Source organism: Sus scrofa, chromosome 7, assembly GCF_054392235.1.
Source record: "Sus scrofa isolate SSC_HxYL_T2T_F1_AM1 chromosome 7, Sscrofa_HxYL_maternal_Yorkshire_Landrace_v2.0, whole genome shotgun sequence".
Taxonomy (NCBI): domain Eukaryota; kingdom Metazoa; phylum Chordata; class Mammalia; order Artiodactyla; family Suidae; genus Sus; species Sus scrofa.
The window spans coordinates 81,346,964-81,352,963 of NC_139389.1; the positions used below are offsets into that span (position 1 = coordinate 81,346,964).

General features: G+C 39.0%; 1 protein-coding gene across 10 annotated transcripts in view; it reads right to left on the reverse strand.

Annotated features, from left to right (window-relative positions):
- LOC106504458 (uncharacterized) overlaps positions 1 to 5,640 on the reverse strand; it is a 1,793,907-nt gene extending 1,788,267 nt beyond the window's left edge. For all 10 annotated transcript variants that reach the window (XR_014810743.1, XR_014810742.1, XR_014810741.1 and 7 more), the window contains exon 1: positions 5,268 to 5,640. The gene's annotated coding sequence lies outside the window, so the exon portion shown is untranslated. The remainder of the gene's footprint in view (positions 1 to 5,267) is intronic.
- Between the last annotated feature and the right edge of the window lie 360 nt (positions 5,641 to 6,000).

Below are 6,000 nucleotides of genomic sequence, written 5' to 3' on the forward strand. Positions count from 1 at the left end.
CAACTGCCTTGGCTTTGGGTTACCACACTCCCTGTAATATTTAAAATGAACTCCCTTAAGCTCCTATCACACATATGTTGGAAATCATTGCTTTCTTTCCTATCTATTAACTTCTCTGAAGGTTCATGTTTCTCCTACTGAACTTCTACTACAGTTTCCTGCTTTTCTGGTGTTGGGTGGATCATCAGAGGACATAACTTCCAGCTGACCTGTGAGCTAGACCTAGGCAATTAGAGGTCCCTCACTCCTCCCCTGTCCCTGGAATGTGTGCTCTCCTTGGCTTCCCCAGGCTAGAAGATGCCCGAAGACACAACTTTGAGATAGTAATGTGGTATTAAGACCATCTGGATGGTATATGTGACTGAACCCAGTTAAGAGACTGTGGTAGAAAAGTATGGAAATCTATTCAAGTTATGGCCATGCAAGACAAGAGTCAAGGTGTCCTTAATTAAACTGGCCACCTATCAATATGAAGCAGTCTGCCTCTTTCCTTGGTCTCTCTCTGTCCTCTGAGTAAGGGGACCAGTTTCATATTATATCTGGGAAGCTCCTGAGGAGACTTCAAAGCAACAGATAAATATTCATACTTATGTTCATCTTTTGTGACCAAATCACTTTAATAAGGGAATACAGATAATTTATCTCAGATTTCCCAAAGCACCCATAAATGCAAGCCCTTAATATTTAACTTAATTTCCTAAAGAGTTGGGTACAGTGAATGGGTATTATATCAGAACTGTAGCCCTCAGGATTTTTGGAAGTAATCAATAAAAGCAAAAAATATCAAACACTCCTAAGCTATACATTCATTCAATAGATACTTAGCTATTGGCCCAGGCATTGGGGAATTCGCAATGAAAAATAGTCAAAAATCCCTGTTCTTAGGGAGGTGAATTTTTCTGGTGGAGAAAAATAGGCAAGTAAATAAATAAATATGTATGCATAATGATCATACTAGAGAGGAGATTAGTAAATTACACAAGATATAGTTAATCTTTTAGATAGAGAAGTCAAGGAAACTCATTACAAAGATGGAATTTAATAAGCAACCTTAAAAACTATGAAAGTGAGCTATGTGGGCTTCTGAAAGACCAGAGTTCTAGACAGAGGGAACAGCAAGTGCAGAGATGCTGAACATGGCATGTGTGAAGTAAAGAAAGGAGGCTAGTGTGTCTTGAGCAGAGTGACAGACCAAGAAAGTAATATATGAGGTCTGGAAGATAACTGGAGTCTATATGAGAGACAGCACCTTACACAAATGTAAAGATGCGGGGTTTTATTTACAGTGGAAGTTATGACAAGAGACTGGCATGCCTGAGTTACATTTACGGAGAATCACTATGTTTAATGAATAGAGAATAGGATGGCAAGAATGGAAGCAGAGGAGCCTTTGGGACACTATGGCTATAATCCAGGAGAGAGATCATGTGGGATTAGATTAGGGCAGTAGCAATGGAAATACTAAAAAGTGGTGAAATTTTGGATATATTTTGATGGAAAAGCTGACAAAATTTCCTAATGGATTAGACATGGGTAAGACAAAAAGGAGAACTGAAAAGACAAAGGTGCATTTAACAAAGTTAGCAAGAACACAGCAGAAGAACATTTGGAAGAAGGAGAATCAAGAGTTTGATTTCATTCAACAGTTCAGATTCTGTGATCATCTAGCCAGAAGGACTAAAGATTTGAGAGGCTTAAAGATCAATGTGTAAGTCATTTGATTTTTAATGACTAAATCAAGTCATCAAAGACTCATCTATCTTTTCTCTTCCATTTTTCAATCTCTGTTATTCTCAGTCAGAGTCTTCCCAAGGACAGCTCCCCATATGGGCAAAGGATAACTACCATCAGCAATTGGAGCAATATGTCTTCACATGCAGGAGGACAGGCAGGGCAATTTTCACAACCATAAGACCATGAGACTCTACTGAATGGATCTTTCCTAAACTAACCCACAGTACCTCAGAAAGTATCAGGAAACATGTTGACTAGACTAAGCCTAGATTACTTTCAAATTAATCACTATCTAAATGGTATTATGGTATTACCTGATTTTTTAGACCAATTTGCTATAACATGGAGGAGGAAGTAAGGCTAATTCCATCTAAACCAAATGGTTGCTACATAGAGAAGAATGGAAGAGTAGGCACAATGCCCACTATAAATGCATAGAAGACTGAAAGATTTAAAATTAAATACTGCATGCAAGTATTCTTACAAGCCTTTTAGCAATTTCCATCCTTGGAAAATCTCATTGGCTGTTTTGTTTGTTTTAATCGAGGTTCCCCTATAGAAAAGGAGTTCCATGTTACATAACCTCCTTTCCTTAAAAATCTTTCATACTTCCTCTTCATACTATTTCTCAGGCTCCCTAAACCTCTCTCGCCAGTGTAGCCACCAGAATATTCAAAATCCCCATCACTTATACAGAGAAATTAGCTTCAAGCCAGTTTTGCATATATACAAATTCATCAAAGTGGCCTATTAAATTATAGACTGTTCATTCCAGGTATGAACTCTTTAACAGCACAGAATAACCTACAGAGGTTTTATAATTTTGGTATTTTTCCTTTAAACACATATAGTGAGAGGATACTATATGGGTCTTTTTTAAAAGATATGAATTGCCTTTAGAAAACAGAAGTGACAAGACAGCCATGACTACATGTGTTTATCTTGGAATTTATTTTGTTTATGGTTTCACATAGATGTTTTCTCTTATGTCACAACAAGTATTCACTGAATCAAGAACTATAAATAAACTATGTATAAAGTCCTATCATAGCTAAGTAGTACAGGTATCTAACTCTGCCCAGCATGGTGATAAGAACAGGTATTAATTATCTTACAGATGATACTGATAGTTTCCAAGAGATTAAATTATATTCTAAAAAGATAACCCTAACAGTTACAGAGGAGCAGTTAAGAAAATGATTAGAAAAAACTAGATGTCATGCAGTCAGTTAAGAAGCCACAATAAGCTAGTAAAGATGGGGTGAGAGACTGGCCCAAAGCAGAGGACAGAAAGGTTGGGGAAAGGCCCCAGTTATAAATATAATTATGCAGTTGAATTATTGCCTCTCTAATGTGTCATATAAAACTCTATAACAATATGGGGTGATATCTTTGGAAGCATAAAGACTGAGCGAGCAATGTGTTAATGTTTCCGTATCCTTTTGGATTTTGTTATTTTGCTAACACCTTTTTTGTTCTATTAACACCACCTGAGTTTTGCTTTCAACGACATGGTTTTTTTTCCCCATTAAATACAATCTGGTTAGATCAATCAAGAGAATCTGTTTTCCTCCATATTCTTCAATTTAGACCAATAGAGAGATCCTTTATGGAATCTCTTGTAGTGTGTGTGGGGGTAGGGAAGAAGAAATGAAGATGATCAGCAGCAGCACCTGATGAGACTGTTGTCACTATTGTAACAACTGTATCTTGTTACTACCAGCATTCCAAAAGTTACCATAATTCATATGTTTTAGATTTTTTTCAGGTTTTCTTTAAAATAAGCTATCCTTATATCTCTCTATACCCTCCCAAGAAATTATTTTCTACCAACATGAGCTGGGGAGGGGTGGGGGCTTCTATTCCTTAACAAAAGCAACCTACATAATACAAAAGTATGATAAATGAGTCATGACATAACAAGGTTCTTATCTGAACCCAGGTCTTGTAATACTCAGTATAGTGGCTTCTGAACTATGCCATGCTGTCTCCAAATACTAATTAAGAGAAAATGTTCTTCAGACATAAGAAATATAATATCTAATGGGAAAGTGTTCTTCAACACTAGAATAAATTATAAGAGAGGATATAGTAACTGGTTTATACCCATGAGACAATGGCAAAGAACAAACTGGATATTATACCCCCCTAGGCCTTTATGATAGTATAACCCACCTTAGTTAGCTATGTCAGGATATATACAAAATATACAAAAATATATGAGCAAATCTAATGCAGTCCTGGGGGTCTATTAGTAATGAACTACAATGTCAAGTTGTTGACTTCATCATCAAAACAGCTGGGAAATTTCTGAGATCTCACTGTTGTTACTGCTACTATTGCTACAAAATTCCGTTTTGTGGTTTGTGGGAGAATTAAAAAACCTTCAATCAAGACTTTAAATTGGAGCTTTTGCAAATAATAAAAAAGTTGGATAAATTTTAAATGATCTTCTTGGTTCATTGAGTGTGCAAGAATAAAATTTAATGGAACTAGCAAGCTTTTTTCTGCTCAGTTTGTTTGCCCCCAAGTTTAGGTGATGATCAAACTCCTGTGACTGTACCTTGATCTTTCTGGCTTCTGGGGATGAAGGTATTCTCTAATTTATCTGCTAAAGTAGGGAATGTTGCTTCCTTCACAGTAAAAAAAAAACAAGCTGAAATTTGCAATACAGGAACTAGTGGAAAGGGGAGAGAAGATGGATTCAAAGAGAAACAAACCAACAGACTGAAAAATCCTGAAAGCTGACACATATCAGTGCTGAAAACATTGGCAGCTTGCCAGAAAGTATTTTGGCATAAGATATTCAAGTTTAGAAGAACTAACTTTAGAATGAGGAAAGGCAGTTATTGGAGAAAAAAGCAAAAACAAAAATGGATAAAGGGGAAAAAATATAAAGGGATAATCAGAGTTGATTTCAAGAGACGATATTTTAAGGAAAAAAAAGCCCCCCCCCAAAGGCAAACGTTTCCTTTTCTACTTGTTGAAGAATTACTGAGAAGGAAAATTCATTGTAACTAAGCAACAACACTGACAATTCTCTGATTTAGTATACTGTAGTTTGATCAACAAGACAAAATAATACCAGTAAATAAAGTATAATTTCCTTGACCCTGGCCAAAGAGATCTTAATAACACGGGTCATATCCTCCCATGTTCTCTCTCTCCAAAGCCCCGCTGGTGGAGGTGACTTTTTTTTCCCCCATATAGTCTCTTTATTTAGATTCCAAACAAACAAAAAAAGAGGAAAGAGGAGACCACAGTTAACCCTGTCACTCACGAGATGGGAACCCCAAGTCCCTGGCTCCAACCAAAAGGACTTGCAGGCAGGACCAGGGTCGGGGCCTCTCAGGCCTCCGCAGACCTGAAAACCGCTCCCCGTGGGAGGGCCCCAGCTGGAGCCTGAGAGGGGAGGACAGCGGGCAGCCCCTTCACCAGGGAGCAAAGGAAAACCCAGAACAAATAAGGAGAAAAAAAAAAAAAAAAAAATCGAGGGCTAAAACAAAACAAACGAGGAGAAAGGCAGCACAAACCTTTCCAGAGGTAGTTTGGCGTCCAGAGGTGCTCCCACGAGCCCGCACTGTCTGGGCCTGGTAAAGTGAAATTTGTAAATTTATGCAGTGGGGATGCAGTCAGGAGTCCTTGTGTTCAAAGTTATCGGCTGCGGCCTCAGGGTTGCCACAGTCATACTCGCGGAAGAGCTTTGAGCCCGCAGCGCCGGCGCCAAGGCTTCGGTCTTCACAAGGTCTGTGGTCTGTGGCGATCTGCCAGCGCAGGGGCGGGAAGCTCCACGCCCAGCAGGCTTTGCTTCCGGAAGGTGTCTGTGTAACCCAGGTCCTCACCTTTGCTTTCTCTCCACTTCCTGTAGCTCCTGGAGGCTTCCATGTTGGTGGCTGGGAAAGTGTTGGGTGTGCTGAAGAGCAAGCCAAGGATAGTCACTGACATTCTTTTTTTTTTTTTATTTATTTATTTTTTTAATTTTCCCACTGTACAGCAAGGGGGTCAGGTTATCCTTACATGTATACATTGCAATTACAGTTTTTCCCCCACCCTTTCTTCTGTTGCAACATGAGTATCTAGACATAGTTCTCAATGCTATTCAGCAGGATCTCCTTGTAAATCTATTCTAGGTTGTCACTGACATTCTAGGTGGGATTCCACAGCCCTGAGGGCAGCTCCCCCTTGGGTTCTACCACTGAGTAGGAGGTATTGTGGAGGATGGAGATGCACACATCTCCCTTCTCTTCTGGTAGATTTTGGGGTGCC